The following is a 17,874-nucleotide window of genomic DNA, read 5'->3' as shown; positions in this document are numbered from 1 at the left end:
TATCCTTCCATAGATTGGATAACACGCACAAGTACAAATGTGGTCACCCTGATGTTCCTGGATTTTGTTCATTCAAATGCTTTGGAACAGTTAGTCTGCATCCCTACACAAGGCTTGAATGTCCTGGATCTGGTACTCACCAGCATGAGGAGTCACGGCACTACCTCCTGTGTTTTGTCCCCCCAGGTAAGTTCTGAGCATAAATATGTCTTGTTTGAAGTAAAGATCAGACCTGACACCCCCACAAGAGCAAAAAACTGAAAAATTTCTCCTAAGCAAACTTTAGCCTATTAAGCAACTGTATAAAAAGTTTCAAACCCCTTGCTATCACAGCCAACAATTACTCCATATGCAGAGGAGTACACAAATGCCCTGTATAGACATTTAAATAACTGTTTAGATTCTGGTGTACCTGTCCAGATCAAAGCCAGGTGCTCCCAAAGAAGCAGGCCACCGTGGAGGACTGCAAGTTTAAATAGGTTATATAACAAAAGGAAGAAACTGTTATCCAAGGACAAGAGGGAACTTTCAACAGAGGAAGAATACTCTCCACAGCTTGAACAAGCAAATCAGATATCTTGTAAATTCCTCTTAATCTAATTATTGGGCTAATTAGCATCGCTAGCTAAAGACAATCATAAGGCTTTCTTTAGCTATTCTGAACTGATTGTGGACAGTACCACTCATACTGAACCTTTAGAAATTGCCAACCTGCTGGCAGACAGATTTGGTGCAAATTTCACCCCCCTGTCCCCAATAGACACACCCCAAAACATCCCTGTCACCAGCCCACTACCTAGCATCTCCAAAGAACAGGTCGTATCTGCCCTCTCTAAGGCTAAAAACACAGCCTCCGTGGGACCAGATAACATCCCAGGCTGCTTACTAAATAATCTAAAACAAGACCTACCGAAACCACTTGGCACTCTTTTCAACCATAGCCTGAGCACGAGCGCTGGTTTTGTTCCAGCAGAGTGGAGAACAGCAACAGTAGTCCCCTTACACAAATGGGGTCCATCAACTGACCCTGGGAACTATTGACCCATAAGCCTAACCAGCCTTATCTGCAAGGCCATGGAAAGTATTATAATGGGCCTTATCAACAAGGACATAGGCAACCTCCAAACTCTTGACCTGAGCCAGTTTGGGTTCATTAAATACAGATCTTGCTTATTAAACCTGGTGGACTTCTTTGAGAATGTCACCAAAACCCTGGATGAGGGCAAACCAGTACATACTACCTATCTTTACTTAGCCAAGGATTTCAACACAATCCCCCACTCAGGTGTCGTTGAGAAACTCTCCCAGCTGGGGTTTAACCCATACATCACTAGATGGTTAGCAAATTGGCCTGCCAACAGAACGCATACTGTCAGAGTTGGGGATTCCACCTCCACCAGCAGACCAGTTACCAGCGGTGTATCACAGTGATCTGTGCTGGGCCCTCTACTATTTGGAATCTACTTCTTGGATGTCTAGGTGAAAGTAGATTGCCTGTAGCTTACCATGTTCGCAGAGGACTGCAAACTAGGTGCAATCATCGAGACCCCCAACGATGATAACATATTACAAAAGGAGCCAACAAAGACTAATGGTTGGTGCCAGAGCCATGGACTAAAACTAAATGCACAAAAGTGTATCATTATCCCTTATGGCAAAGATGGTCCCTGCAAATTACATCATAGATAGCTCAAACACAGTGGTGAGCAGCTTGCGAATACAGGTTGATAGCAATTTAGACTTTGATCACCATGTGTCTACAGTGGTAAGGAAAGCCTTCTATGCTGCGCATCTCACAAGTAAGGGCATTGCATCCAAGACTAAGGATGTTAAAAACTCCTGTATACTCAACCCTTATCAGAACACTAATTGAGTACAATGCTCCCTTTTGCATGTACCTTACCAGACACCTCCAGCAACTGGAGAGACCACAGAGGTTTCTAAACAAGAAAATTCAGAGCCTCCAACACATGACCTACACAGAAAAACTGAAGACCCTATCTCTGTACTCTGTATCCTACGGGCTGCTGAGAAGTGACCTGTGCCTGGCTTACAGAGTAATCTCTGACCCTGCCCTAATGGAAATGTTGCATGTCTGCAAATCAAATGGGACAAGAGTCACTCATTTTAGGGATCTCAACCTTGCCTGTGACATAAACAGAACATGTTGGAGAGACAGATGTCTCCCAGAGATTGCCACTCCTCTGGAATAAATTCCCACTTCACGTAAAGCAGAGCTCCACAATGACCCTTTTTAAGCACAACCCTGACAATTGGATGGGAGACCATAAATTCACCCCATGGGTGATACCTATGTCCCTTATAGACAGGGACAGTCAGGGTTAATCATTGATTCACTCTAACAACAACCATCTAACCATGGTTTTGAGTCCAAATTCTCCACTTCCACTAAGGACAATCACAAGACCTTCTTCACATATGTCCACAATCTCAAAGACAACACCCAAATCTACTCTGAAATGGTGGTCAACAACACCACATACACAGATGCCGCAGATATAGCCAACCTGCTAGCAGACAGGTACAGTAAAAACTTCACCCCCCTGTGCCCCCCATCAGTAAACCAGGACATCCCCAGTACCTGTCCCTCTCCCCTCATCACCGGGGAGTAGGTCCTTAATGCCCTCTGAAAGGCAAAAAAATATAGTCGCCATGGGACCTGATAACATCCCTGGCTGTATCCTTCATGAACTCAAGCATGAGCTCTCAGCTCCATTAGACACTCTATTCAACCAAAGCCTGAGCACCGGCTTCATCCCAGATGAATGGAGGACAGCCACTGTCATCCCTCTACACAAAGGTGGAGCATCCACTGACCCAGGAAATTATAAGCCCATCAGCCTAACTAGCCTGATCTGCAAGGCCATGGAATGCATTACCATGAACCTTATAAACAAAGACATTGCCAACCTCCAAATGCTTGACCCCACACAATTTGGTTTTGTCAAAGGGAGACTGTGCCTGTTAAACTTGATCAACTTCTTTGAAACAGTCACCAAAGCCATGGATGATGGGAAGATGGTGCACACCACCTACCTTGACCTATCCAAACCTTTCACACTATTCCCCACTTGGGCATAATAGATAAACTCTCCCAGCTAGGCTTCAACTAGTATGTTACCAGGTGTGTAGCTAACTGGCTCACTGATAGAACCCACTCAGTCAAATTAGGGAAAGCCACCTCTAGTAGTAGACCCGTAATGAGTGGTGTACCCAAAGGATTGGTTTCAGAGCCTCTACTGTTTGGGATATGCTTTTCTGAGGTTCAAACCACCACAAGCTGGGTGCTGTCTTAAAATCCAATAGTGATGTGAACATCCTCCAAGAGGGCCTTACCCAAACTAATGACTGGTGCCAGAAGCATGGCCTCAAACTGAATGCCAAGAAATGCAACATTATCCCCTTTGGAGAAAATGTCATCCCCACTAATTATCATATTAATAACAATGTACTAAGCTGCAATCAGTCATGAGGGACTTGGGTACCCAGGTTGATAGCAACCTGACTTTTGACCACCACGTTGCCTCCATTGTACAGAAGGCTTTCTACATGGCCCACCTCATAAATAAGGGTATTTCATCCAGGAACAAGGAGGTCATATCATCCCTGTACTCCTCCCTTATCAGACCCATTATTGAGTACAATGCCCCCTTTGGCATGTACCTTGTCAAGCACATCCAGCAGTTAGAGAGACCACAGAGGTTCCTAACCAGGAAAATCCAGGGTTTCAAACACCTGTCCTATACAGATAGGCTAAAAGCCCTGTCCCTCTACTCAGTCTCATAGAGACTGCTCAAAGGTGACCTGTCTCTGGCATATAAGGCCATTTCAGACCCAGCCGTTATGGAGTTACTGCATATCCATAAGACAAAGTCCAATCCGCAACCCACATGGAAGGCCTTAACCTGGTCTGTGACATTAATAGAACTTGAACCGAACACTGAAAGGAACTGATAAAAACTAAAACTGGTGAGCAAACCAGGAAACCAAAAGCAAAACAAGAAAAACAAGTGTATTAGCGCTTTCATCCACAAATTTAATGCGTGAACTTCCTCAGAAACACTTGTATAACAACCCAATTCCTTAAATACTGATAATACAGGAAATGACCTCATAACAATAAATTGTTTAACCAAAACACAACATAATGATAATAAATACAATTGATACTAATCTAAGTAAAACCATCAACTCTGTCACACTATCGTGCAATAAAGCATAAATATAAAAATACATGTAAAAAAAATATGTAAAAAAAAAAAGTATATATATATGTGTGTATATGTAAACACACTTGAATACATATGTGTGTGTATAATGTAAATACATATACATATATAAAGAAAATTACATGTAATAAAAATAAACTTATCTATACTTTAAAAAACATTTCAAATTGATAGAGTCATTGAGGCCAGGTGGCTTGTCTGCCCCCAACACAAGTTGCCACATGGTCTCTCTGCACTCCAAAATGTTGTCAAAATTTCCTCCAAAATTGATAGTACTGACCTTGTCCAATATTGAAAACTCAAATTTCTTAAAATCCGTACATACTTGTGAGTGTTTGGCCAAAGAATTTAACCTGTCTTTATTTTTTATAGCTAAATTGTGTTCATAAATTCTCCGTTTGAGAACCCCTTTGGTTTTACCTATGTAGTAGTGTTCACATAATACACAATTTGCAATATATACTACATATTCCGAATTACAATTATAATAACCTTTGGCCCAAATTGTATAATTGATGGACTTGACATATACACAAGTACTGTTGCTTATAAACCTACATTGCCTGCAGTTGTTGCATGCATATGTACCCTTTTTGATACTAACAGCTCTGATGTTGTCCAGATGTCTAGTATCATCCATTTCAAGCATAGATTTAATGTTGGTGGTAGGTCAAACCTACTTTTACCTACAAAAAAATCACCAACATTAAATATATGCTTGAAATGGATGATACTAGACATCTGGACAACATCAGAGCTGTTAGTATCAAAAAGGGTACATATGCATGCAACAACTGCAGGCAATGTAGGTTTATAAGCAACAGTACTTGTGTATATGTCAAGTCCATCAATTATACAATTTGGGCCAAAGGTTATTATAATTGTAATTCGGAATATGTAGTATATATTGCAAATTGTGTATCATGTGAACACTACTACATAGGTAAAACCAAAAGGGTTCTCAAACGGAGAATTTATGAACACAATTTAGCTATAAAAAATAAAGACAGGTTGAATTCTTTGGCCAAACACGCACAAGTATGTACGGATTTTAAGAAATTTGAGTTTTCAGTATTGGACAAGATCAGTACTATCAATTTTGGAGGAGATTTTGACAACATTTTGGAGTGCAGAGAGACCATGTGGCAACTTGTGTTGGGGGCAGACAAGCCACCTGGCCTCAATGACTCTATCAATTTGAAATATTTTTTAAAGTATAGATACGTTTATTTTTATTACATGTAATTTTCTTTATATATGTATATGTATTTACATTATACACAAACATATGTATTCAAGTGTGTTTACATACACACACACACACACACACATATATATATATATATATATATATATATATATATATATATATTTTTTTTTTTTACATGTTTTTTTTTACATGTATTTTTATATGTATGCTTTATTGCACGATAGTGTGGCAGAGTTGATGGTTTTACTTAGATTAGTATCAATTGTATTTATTATCATTATGTTGTGTTTTGGTTAAACAATTTATTGTTATGAGGTCATTTCCTGTATTATCAGTATTTAAGGAATTGGGTTGTTAAACAAGTGTTTCTGAAGAAGTTCATGCATTAAATTTGTGGATGAAAGCGCTAATACACTTGTTTTTCTTGTTTTGCTTTTGGTTTCCTGGTTTGCTCACCAGTTTTAGTTTTTATCATTTCCTTTCAGTGTTCAGTTCATTTGTGGTACTTTTGGTCTTCTGGAGAGCTCACCATGGCGACTGAGAGTGTTAATTCAAGTAGTCAAGAAAGTTTGCTTGACTTATCTGTGTATCCAGTTCCTGCCAGTGGGTCAGTTGGCAACACTAGTGGGATGTCTAAATCCCAGGAAGAACTTACTTCTATGATCGTCAGAATTGTTAAAGATACTTTTCAACACATGAACATCAGGGGCATTGTTTCCGATTCTGATTCTGGTGATTCTGAACATGGTTCAGCTTGTTTACCTGATGCGAAAGGTAAAAAAGACAAAATATCCTCTCCTATTACAATTTCAAATTCTGTGGTGAGAGAGACAGGAAGTGACGTTACAGCTAGCACCAGCCGTTCATCCACGTCGGTTACATCGGCATCTAGTGACAGTTTCAACAGCAATGGTGCGAGTAAAGTGGGTGTTTGGGATTATTTGTAAGTCGCATTTAAATCCATTTGCAGACATACAAACCGATGGTTTGGACTGTGGAACAAGTAAGTTGAGTAACGACAATGTTTACACAGACAACGTTAATTGCAAAAAAAGTATTTATGAACTTGAGAGATTGGTGCATAGACACGTAACCTTAGATCTAGAGATCTCTTACTTGGGTGAGTGTATTTCAAGGAGAATTGTGCCTCAGGGTTTGAGGACAGCAAAGTTTCTGAATTGTGTCACCGATGGTGACGATTTGATTAACCAACTGATAGAACTTTACAACAATACTGGTTTGGTTATTATGGGCTATCTGGTCAAACATTATGAGAAAGAACTTAGAACTCAACTGAAGCAAACAGTGCAGCAACCATAAAAGTTCAACTAGAAAAGAAAAAACAGCAAATGCACTGTGTGCAAAATTCCGTCTCTGTGTCTTGGAAATTCACCTCTATTCAATGCTCATAACAGTCCACAACACCTTCAATGAAACCAGGTAGAAGTGAATAAAAGTTTATTGTAATGCCAACAAACAAAGAATGGTTAAGCACTTTCACTTGAATACAACAAGCTTCCTCAGAATCTGAGGAAGCTTGTTGTATTCAAGTGAAAGCGCTTAACCATTCTTTGTTTGTTGGCATTACAATAAACTTTTATTCACTTCTACCTGGTTTCATTGAAGGTGTTGTGGGCTGTTATGAGTATTGAATAGAGGTGAATTTCCAAGACACAGAGACGGAATTTTGCACACAGTGCATTTGCTGTTTTTTCTTTTCTAGTTGAACTTTTATGAGAAAGAACTTGAAACAACTAAAAAACATATTAAGCTACTTGATGAAAAAATTAAAAGTTTTAGTTGTTTTAAAGACAATGTCATTCTATATAATGGTGTGGAAGCGAAGGCTGACAGGCATCGGGCATCTATTGTGGCCAGGAAGCAGCACAAACTTAAAAGAGATATTTTAGCCTACCATTCAAAACAGGCTTATGTATTGCATGACAACTCAAAACAGATTTCTAATGGCACCCAAGGTACTAGCAATGCAATATGTTTAGACATTAATGATGGGGGCCACGAGGTTTCGAATAGGGCATCACCTGTTGCAGTAGATGTTCATGTTGGAACTAAGGTTCCTGACAAGAACACGGGACATAATATAGTGAACAACAACATTGAGGGGGACATTGTTTCTGAATCTTCTAACCAATGTCCAACTAACCAGTTACCAACTAATTATGCTCAAGCAGTGGCTGGTGCCAAATAGACACAGAATCAGGGCCCTTTTTGGTCAACTGTGACAGTGAACAAACAGACTTACAGGTGGAACAACAACTTCCACAACAGATGGAAGGGGAAAGGGAAAGGGAAAATTCCCAATCAGAAGAAATACAAGTGAACAATGTTCCACAAGTTGAGGATTTTTGTATCAATATAATGAATTTATCTAGTACTGTTTTGTCCACTGATGTGATAAGTGTTTTGAGAAAAGGTTTTTCTTTTATTCCAAACAATAAGGTTAATATTGGTAAATTGTTAATAGATTTCAGATTGTATTTGAGAAAACTCAATTTATGTTACATCATGCATGATGTGTTGGTTCCTACCCACACATCTTCCACAGTTGGACCAAAGAAAGCTAGTACCTTCAATCCCCCTTTGCTCAACACTCTTCAAGTTTTTCAGAGCCTGTGTGAACAAGAGTTTAGAAAGATGAATTTTCAGTCAGGTGAGGTCAATTTGGATATGTCTGAAAGGCAGGCTTTGTATGATTTGTGTAAAAATCCTAATATTAGAACAATGAAGGCTGACAAAGGGGGTAAGATTGTGGTAATGGACACGTCTCAGTACAATGATTCTATGGTCAACATGTTACAAGATGGTGAAACGTATCAAAAGGTTCATGCTATTGATGTTAACAACAGTTTTCAGAGGGTTAATACTTTATTGTTTGACATGTTTAGTCAGGGTGAATTAAATCATCACAGTTATGATTTTTTTCTGGTTGAGCATCCAAAATTGGCCACCCTATTTGGTATTCCTAAGGTGCATGTTAATGTAAACAATCCACCATTTAGACCCATCATTTCAGCTAAACAGTCTAAAACAGAAAACATTTCTATTTGGCTTGATCACGTGTTAAATCCCATTGTGCAGAAATCAAGATTTTACATCAGAGATTCCTGGCATTTATTGGAAGAACTACGTAAACTGGATATTCCTTTGGAGTTTGTTAGTTTTGCTACACTTGATGTAAAATCTTTGTATACTTCAATTAAGCAGGAAGAAGGGTTGGATTATTTGAGGGAGTACCTGTCTGGTCACACTGACATTGATACTGTTAAAGTGAACACTATATGTACCCTAATGGAGATTGTGTTGGACAACAACTTTTTTAGATTTGGTAAACACATGTATAAACAGATCTCGGGAGTGGCCATGGGGGTCAGGGTGGCACCAGCATTTTCCAATTTGTTTATGGCCAATTGGGAGCTCAAATTCTTGGTTAATCACCCTAGTTTTAATAAGGTACTTTCTTACTTTAGATTCATAGACGATTTATTATTTTTATGGACTGGTACTTTAGATGAGTTTTCTGCATTAGTGGATGATTTGAACCACACCACACAGTTTCTGGTTTTCAAAATCAGTGGATTTGGAGTAAGTACTCCTTTTCTTGATGTTTTACTTACTGTGGATAGAACTAACAACACATTTGTTAGTCAGGTACACAGGAAGGAGGTTTTTGCCAACCAATATCTTCATAAAGACAGTTTACATCCTGAACATATGAAGAAAGGTGTTGTTAAGGGGCAAATAATTCGCCTGAGTAGATTGACTACAGATGATGAAGTATTTTTCAGGGAAGTTCGATTTTTACGATCCTTATTTTTACATAGAGGTTACACTATAGATTGGATTCAAAACATAGAGCAGGAAGTCATTTTACTCAGGAAGGGTGTAGCTAAACCTATTCTTCTGTCTGACCACATAGGTATTAGTTCTAGATCCACTCATTCAAATGTTGAAAATAGCTATAATATTGCCTTTCCTTTACCTATTGTTGACGAAATGTGGTTTATTAAAGATATTATCATTAACAATTGGAAGGTGGTGTTAGGTAACAAAGATTTGGTTGGCATTTTAGGGGTCAAACCTACTTTTACCTACAAAAAAATCACCAACATTAAATCTATGCTTGAAATGGATGATACTAGACATCTGGACAACATCAGAGCTGTTAGTATCAAAAAGGGTACATATGCATGCAACAACTGAAGGCAATGTAGGTTTATAAGCAACAGTACTTGTGTATATGTCAAATCCATCAATTATACAATTTGGGCCAAAGGTTATTATAATTGTAATTCGGAATATGTAGTATATATTGCAAATTGTGTATCATGTGAACACTACTACATAGGTAAAACCAAAAGGGTTCTCAAACGGAGAATTTATGAACACAATTTAGCTATAAAAATAAAGACAGGTTGAATTCTTTGGCCAAACATGGACAAGTATGTACGGATTTTAAGAAATTTGAGTTTTCAGTATTGGACAAGATCAGTACTATCAATTTTGGAGGAGATTTTGGCAACATTTTGGAGTGCAGAGAGACCATGTGGCAACTTGTGTTGGGGGCAGACAAGCCACCTGGCCTCAATGACTCTATCAATTTGAAATGTTTTTTAAAGTATAGATAAGTTTATTTTTATTACATGTAATTTTCTTTATATATGTATATGTATTTACATTATACACACACATATGTATTTGTGTGTTTACATATACACATATATATATACATATATATATTTTTTTTTACATGTTTTTTTTTACATGTATTTTTATATTTATGCTTTATTGCACGATAGTGTGGCAGAGTTGATGGTTTTACTTAGATTAGTATCAATTGTATTTATTATCATTATGTTGTGTTTTGGTTAAACAATTTATTGTTATGAGGTCATTTCCTGTATTATCAGTATTTAAGGAATTGGGTTGTTATACAAGTGTTTCTGAAGAAGTTCACGCATTAAATTTGTGGATGAAAGCGCTAATACACTTGTTTTTCTTGTTTTGCTTTTGGTTTCCGGGTTTGCTCACCAGTTTTAGTTTTTATCAATAGAACTTGTTGGCAGGATAGATTTGTGTCCCAAAGACTCCTCCATCTGTGGAATAGACTCCCTTTCCATGTCAAGCAGAATACTTCTCTAGCCCTCTTTAAGAGGAACCTGGACGACTGGATGGGAAACAGAAAATATACCCCTGGGATCCCACCTGTGTCCCTGCTAGACAGGAGAAACAGGTGTTGACTTTAAGGGAACACAGGCGAAATTCTTAGCTAGGCTAATAGCCTAGTATCATTTTATAAACCTATGAACCTATGGTCAACTATGGAACAAGGGTATTACCTGACTAGACTTATAAAGGCCCTAGGGCCTCTAGCCAAGTAACGTCCTATGAACCTATGAACCTATGAGCTAAGTTGGATTGTCAACTGTTTACTAAGTTGTAGATATTGAACTGCATTAATTAGATTTGCATATTCAAGTTTATGTGTGTGGACAATTAATAATGTGTTTCATATGCCTATTTATTTCTAATTGTGTATTTTATGTATGATTACAACATTTCTGCCCAAGAGTAGCATTTCTTGTTGTATATTCCTGGCAAACAAATGTAAATAAATAAGAAAACAAATGTTATTTCTTACTTAACGCAAGGCATTACTCACACAGTGCATGTGGGCCTGCCATTTATGTGCCTTTCAGTGGTTTTCTCAGTGTTTTTGTATGCATGTCCACTGTGGCTTTGATTCTAAGTTTGAAATATAACTGTAAAAGGAATGACTTCAGTCAGATCTGTGATTTCCTGTTAGCTTAAGGAGCCTCTGTAAGCAAGGTGCCACAGACATAACGTAGCACACTCAGAACTGGACATGGTACCATAGAGTCAAATCCTAAAAGTTTCAGGAAATAGTTAGGGTTGCTGAAAGGCACAATATGACACATAGGTTCATAGGTTGGTACTAGGCTATCGGCCCTAGAGCCTATACAAGCCTAGCCATAACAATTCCCTGGCTATTTCTTCCCACACTATTTACTTCCCTGGACCCATGTCTTGCAGGGCGACTGACATAATCCCTGGGGTGAATTTCCTTTCTCCCATCCAATTGTCAAGGTTCCTTTTGAAGAGGGCCAAAGAGGCGCTCTGCTTGACATGTATGGGCAGTATATTCCAGAGTCTCATAACTGTAACCTGACAAGCACAGATGAAAACTTTCCAAAAAACAATATCCAATCTTTTCTTGAAAGAATTCTTTTCACGATCAACCAGCACCCTAACTCAAATCATGGTTTCCTATTTCCACCAAGTTCTTATATTCTACCTTCCTACTTCAAAAAAAGTCTATCAAAGGGAATGTTTTGCCCTATTAAATATATTACCTGCAACTACATCAGCAGAAATGGAATCCTAGTTTCATAAAAGTCAGAGCATGTATATCTTTTCACATGACTGCACTATATGCCAATCTATCATTCCTGTTGAAAAGAATCGAGCTACAGATCAAAACCCTAAAATTGCTCCATTCAGTCTTCATTCCAATTACTGGCCAGACTACATGGTGCCATGATCTCTGCCTCAGAAAAAGATTTATAACAGTTGTTGGGATGCCCAGGTTTGATCAGCATACCTTGCTCCTGAGGACTCAGCTAGAGAGAATAGAAAAGAGTGGCATAACGTATATCCTTGGGGAAAGGGACGGAACTTTTTTAAGAAGGTTCTTTTGGCTTCACACAGCTGAAATTCAGCTCTATCCCAGGTTTTCTCCTTATTCTCTGGGTTTACTAGTCCTGCCTTAGCCTCACCTGGGCTAATCTCAACACATGTTCGGGGCAGATGAAGACATCAAGGGTCCTGGTGCAACAGTACTCTGTTGCCTGGAAGTGTTTCTCCTTTATGCCCTTCAATCCTCATCCCTTGCACAAGTTCATACATGGGGTGGAAGTGCAGTGAGACATGCTTGGGTATCACCCTGCTTCCATGTCTGCTCAGCTACTACCCCCACCTGCCTAAAATAATGCCCATCTGATGGTCTCTAGTCTCCATTACAAATGTACCACAAAATGTGACTGAGTGTATGTCACCCCCCCACCAGAATGGACATACTCATCCTCCCACGCCAGTTCTTCAGACACCTAACATGCTAGCTGATCATGGGTCACCTGGGCCTTAGTAGAGTTTATCCCTCTCTACCATGACATCGTTTAGAAGAGGCTGCTTTGATGGGTGTTACCAATCTCTTGGTCACCCAATCTTCTATTCTGTCATGTCACATGTCCTAGCTGTTAATCAAACTCAGGTCACCATGGTCTTAGTAGAGCTTTATTCTTCTGTGCCATAGTACAGGTTGAGGGGACAGTTGCTTTATTTGCTGCTGCTACTGACTTAGTAGAGGAAGTGCAGTGCTCCCCACAAAAAGACTGAGGACGCACTGGCCAACATCCATGGGCTTTCACAGTTGCATCATTGCCCATCAGTGCATGGAGGCTGGATGAGACATAGGGTACAAAACAAAAACAAAAATCTCTTTCTTTGGCAGAATTATGGCACTGCTCCAGAATGCCTTAAACTCCTCTTTGGATGTAACTATTTTATTTGATCTGGAGGAAGTGTTATTTTCAGAGATCCATAGTTCAAGAAAGGGCAACAGGTGCAGCTGATGATCAGCTGTACGTAGGAGTAAACTATATATGTATCTACCTATTTATACATACACACATATGCATATATATATATATATATATATATATATGTGTGTGTGTGTGTGTGTGTGTGTGTGTGTGTCTACATATAGACACACACACACACATATATATATATATATATATATATATATATATATATATACATAATATACATTAGATATATATATATATATCTATATCTATACATACACACACACACACACACACACACACACACACACACACACACACACATATATATATATATATATATATATATATATATATATATATATATATATATATATACAGATACAGATAGAATTTTCAGTTACCCAAAACTTAAAAGGACTAGACGACTTTGCCAAAAACTTACTTTCGTGAACACTCGGATCACTGGAATTTTACTCCAGGAAAGGAAACACTTGGCCACCATGGTGAACTTGGCCCTTTTCCCCATTGTAGTGCGATCTCGGAGTTGGTATATTTAGTTATGGGGAGTGTGGGGGTGAAGTCCCCCACTTGGGTGGGTTTGATTTGCTTCAATTTGTTTATTTTGTCATGGTGACCGAGTCGTTCCTTTCCTGGAGTAAAATTGATGTAAGTTGAGTGTTTGTGAAAATAAGTTTTCGGTGAAGTGGCTAAGTGTAAATTCAATTATGTGAAGTAGGCCCAGATATAGATATATGCAGATTACTTACATTTTGTTTACAATCAAATGGTGAAAAAGCTAGTACAGCTGATTGTAAATCAGCTGATCTAGCTGTACCAGCTTTCTTATTTGGAAAATATGCCCTTCCACACTGAATTGAGATCTCGGGGTTGGTATGTATAATTAGCAGAGAGTATGGGAGGCAAGTATGTATGTACAAGAACAAAGGGGACATCCACAACCGTGGGCAGTACAGAGGCATCACACTCCTATCACATTGCATGAAAGTTCTGGAGAGGGTGATTGATAAATGGATATGCAGAGTAGTAGAAAGTAAGATGGGAAATGAGCAGTTTAGATTCAGATCAGGATGCAGCACAATAGACACGATGTTTGCAGTGAGACAGATACTTGAGAAGAAGCTAGAGATGAGGAGAGAGTCCAACCAGGTATTCCTAGACTTGGAGAAAGCATACGGCAAGATCCCAAGTAAGCTGATCTGGGCAGTACTGCGGTGGTTTGAAGCCCCAGAAACATTGAAACAATTAGTGTAAGCTATGTACAAGGACCCAATGCCTCAAATACGTATAGTGTTCAGCCTCACATACAGGTTCCCAGTGAGAGTGGGTGTACACCAGGGTTCACCTCTAATCCCACTGCTGTTCATACTGGTGATGGACTACATTAGCAAACAAGTCAAAGGGGACAGGTCAACAAAGTTGCAGTATGCAGCCGATGTGGCATTACAGGCTGACTCTGAGCTAGAACTTCAGCAAAGGATAGGAGAATGGAATATAAAACTGAAGGCACATGGTGGAATGAAATTAAGCACAGATAAGATGGTGGTAATGGCAGCAAATTGGGGAAATCAGAAGAAGCTGAAAATAGAGATAGAAGGAAGATAGTGGCACAGGTAAACAGCTTCAAGTATCTGGGAGGGGTGCTTGAGGAGAAGGGAAGTCTGAATGAAGAGGTCAAAGCTAGAATAAGAGGGGCTTCAGCCAACTGGTATAGAGTGTCTGGTGTAGTCTATGACAGAAGAATGCCAAAGAAGCTGAAAAGCTTATAGATAGACAGATAGACAGACAGATAGATTAAGCTGTCTCACTACATATTTGTGAGTAACTTAGCAAAATGGACTTAGAATATATTTCAACAAGGCTTATTGACATGTTCATAAAATCAAGACTTGTACTTGCCTACTGACTGACCATATGGTCAAGGTAATGGATGGGATATGGATCACAGGTGCGGTCTTTACTGAGTTCATCAAAAGAATTGATTTGGTTAAACACTCCCATATAATTCAAACTCTTCCATCCAATGGAATATTGACAGATGTATGCAAGTTGTCCTCTGATTACTGTGGTAAGTTTCCTGGGCTGTATTAAGAACTGGTCATTGGTGATCAGTGCACTTACCCAACAACAAAGATAAATAAAATAAAATCTAACTGAAGTACAGAGAATCTACTACTAGCTCCTGCCCTATATCCTTCTGTTCTGGTGTTCCTCTGGTTCGGTTCTACATCCTTAAATATTTTCTATGTAAATTCTGCTTGTCTTTCTCTCTGGCGACTTAAACTGTGAATCTATAATAATAACCGACTCATCATGAGACAGTTTGTTCTGCATGCCCAGCTCAAGGACTTCCTTACTAAGAGATAAAATCACTAAATAGTTGGATCTTATCCAAAGACTTCCTAGTAACAGCATCATAGGATATCCAATTAGACCAAAAGATCGTGTGTGCCTTGTCAGTAACCACAATCTGGCTTTGTTACCTTTATCAAGGAGGGTAAAGCCTGTATGTCCCAGTGCAAATGTAAAAGCATCCATCCCTTTGTCCAAGCTACATTTGAAACCTAACAGGAATCAGACTACTTGACCTTAAGGGGAAGTTTATTACAGAGTAGGGGAAAGTGCTGGGTGATAAACATATTCCTCATGCTAAAGGTTTAAATCTCTGGTTCTAGTATTGGCTATTTTATTTATCTCTAATGGTGAGATAAATAAAATGATAAAATGACGGGAAAATAAGCATACTCATGCCAGTGTACAAGAACACAGGGGACATCCACAACTTTGTGCAGTACAGAGGCATCAAACTCCTATCACATTGCATGAAAGTTCTGGACAGGGTGATTGATAAATGGATACGCAGAGTAGTAGAATGTAAGATGGGAGATAAGCAGTTTGGATTCAGATCAGGATGTAGCACAATTGATCTGATGTTTGCAGTGAGACAGATACTTGAGAAGAAGCTAGAGATGAGAAGAGAGTCCAAATGGGCATTTCTAGAGAAAGCAAATGACAAGGTCCCAAGAAAGCTGATTTGGGCAGTACTGTGGTGGTTTGAAGTCCCAGAAACATTGGTAGAATTAGTACAGGCTATGTACAAGGACCCAATGACTCAATTACGAACAGTGTTCGGCCTCACAGAGGGGTTCCCAGTGGGAGTGGGTGTACACCAGGGTTCAGCTCTGAGCCCACTGCTGTTCATACTGCTGATGGACTACTTTAGCAAGCAAGTCAGAGGGGACAGATCAACAAAGTTGCAGTATACAGATGATGTACTTTATTAGTACTTTGTAATTGCTGTGAGACGGTTCTTCTGGTACTGGTCTGGTTTGCTGTAAATTATTTAGGTTATTTCAGATTTAGTGTGGTTGGTTTTGTAGGTTATAGGTAAGACTAGATCTAAAACCAGCGCAAGCACAGTTGGTGTAGTTGATGCTACACACATGCATGGAGCACTGATGCAATTTGTAGCTCTGTTCCTCTTAATCCCTCCTTAAAATGAATTATGGTACAAAATTTAACTTAAGGAATAAGGACATTGCATGTGATATACCAGACCAAATTCAGATTCTTCACTGATGGCTGCTTGCACTGACCTTGGAGGAGATCCCTTCTACTTGGAGTGTGCACTGTTGTACCATGTAGAAAATGAAGCAGATGAAGACATTTTGGAAACTTAATCCACCTCAGTGGTTCAGATCAGGAGGGAGCGTGGGACTGGCCTAGCTCCCAAAGAAAAGAGACCTCCAGAAGACAGTTCAGAACAGAAGTGATTGCCTGTCTAACCTGTGGATGACTGAATGTGTACTTAAGGGGAAGATCCTGAGCAAAGGAGATCCGATTACCATTCCAGGACTTCAGAACAAGCAGAAATTAAAGTTGGTGTGAAGAAGAAGCTGCGAGTTGTTGAGGCACTGTCCTAAATGGAAATACGCGAAAACAACGTCCTGCAATTTTAGGCCAAAAGTATCTCCTATTAGGAATTCTTAGACCATGACTCTGCATATGATATATAATTCAGCGAGTAAGGTGGTCTGTTGGATGACTTACTTCTTCAGCGCAAATGGTTCATTTGCTTATTGCAGTAACTGTTTTTTTCATTTTGATGATTTTTTGTTAATGTTGCGGAGAGATGGAGGAGTGAACAGGCCTTTACCTCTACTCTGCAGTTTGAAATAGGGATATGAATATGTTTTAACTTTCGACAATATGGAAGTGAATACATTTTGGTGAATTTGGCACACCTGTTTTTGACATTCTGAAGGGGCTGTGAGTCCATGAGGTTTAACGGGTATTAATTGGTGGATTTGTTTTCAACATATTTGTTGGATTCCAGTTACTGTATTTGACTCATCAGGTACTGTGGATTATCAATTGTGTTGTCTCAAGGTTTTATTTCTATCCAATAAGGTGTTTTTTATTTATATAACCTTTTGGGTTGACTGTCGAACGGATATTCTGTGCATTCATTATTTCTATTAATGTTCTGAGCCAGGCCTGTGTTGAAGCTCAGTTTATGTCGTTTCGTACTTTGGGAACTAGTGTAGTTATTATCAAGTAAACCAGCGGAATTACGTTCTATCTCTGGATTAATGGGTTTTGCTTTGGGTGCTTGAGTCTGTTCTAAGATAAACTCCTGGGTATATCTGTTAGTAATATATGCTTTTGGACTTTCCTGTCAACGATTATCAGATACTGGATGCTTAATTTATACAGACTCGTATTTGGGCATATGTATAAGACTGAACCAATGAAGTTGCCCTGTCGC

Source organism: Protopterus annectens, chromosome 4.part1 (genome assembly GCF_019279795.1).
Source record: "Protopterus annectens isolate FY-2018-M chromosome 4.part1, PAN1.0, whole genome shotgun sequence".
In the NCBI taxonomy this organism is placed as follows: domain Eukaryota; kingdom Metazoa; phylum Chordata; order Ceratodontiformes; family Protopteridae; genus Protopterus; species Protopterus annectens.
Note: the sequence above shows the minus strand (reverse complement) of the source record.